Here is a 917-nt window from a genome sequence, read left to right on the forward strand (position 1 = left end):
AAAACAAGTGACTGTTTCTACACGCATTCCTCTCAACACCAGTGGGAATGTCCATCGTCTCATCTGTTGTGACTGTCTGACAATCTCTTGTGTGCATTGCATTAGGTTTTCAAATATTTTCCCCATTTTTATGCTGGGGTATTTGTATATTATCCATTTTAAGAGCTCTTGACTATTGAAAATACTAATCAATTCTTTGTTCCTTGTGTCTCAAATATATTTCATCCAATCTGTCATTTTAAAAAGTTTCTTTATTATGTCTTTTGCAATGTGAAGTGAAGTGAAGTGAATTTGCTCAGGCGTGTCCGACTCTTTGTGACCTCATGGACTGTAGCCCACCAGGCTCCTCCCTCCATGGGATTCTCCAGGCCACAGTACTGGAGTGGGTGGCCATTTCCTTCTCCAGGGGAGCTTCCCAACCCAGGGATCGAACCTGGGTCTCCTGCATTCCAGGCAGACGCTTTAACCTCTGAGCCACCAGGGAAGCCCCTTTTGCAACGTAGAGGTCACAAATTTTTCTGAAGCCAAAAAACCTTCTTTGCTCCCGAGTTTTCCAAACATCCCTCCAAGTCTTTGTGAGATTCTCGCAGTGTTACTTGCTTTCTTTGCACTTTGCTCCTCAGGACACCTTGGCTTTTGGATACAACAAGAGAGGGAACAAGCTCAGTGATCCCCGTGGCGTAGACGGCCCACGACCCTCCGTGTCTGGACCTGCCTGCTTCTGCCTCCTCCGTCCTCTCTCTCTCCTGCAGCCTCTCCTTACTCCCTAGTAGACAAATTCCTCCCAAGCCTTTTTCATTTTCAGATTGTTTGACAATTCTTGCGTATTTGTTTTCCCGTGTAAACTTTCAAGTGATTTTGTCAGTTCCAAGTCACCTGCATTTGGGGTTGGCGTTGTGCGGAATACACTTCACTCA

General features: G+C 45.7%; 1 non-coding gene across 1 annotated transcript; it reads right to left on the reverse strand.

Moving 5' to 3' along the window:
- TRNAS-GGA lies at nucleotides 413-484 on the reverse strand. Its single transcript has one exon. It is a non-coding gene; the product is annotated as a tRNA-Ser (tRNA).

The sequence above is a fragment of the Capra hircus genome, chromosome 20, assembly GCF_001704415.2.
Source record: "Capra hircus breed San Clemente chromosome 20, ASM170441v1, whole genome shotgun sequence".
Classification (NCBI taxonomy): domain Eukaryota; kingdom Metazoa; phylum Chordata; class Mammalia; order Artiodactyla; family Bovidae; genus Capra; species Capra hircus.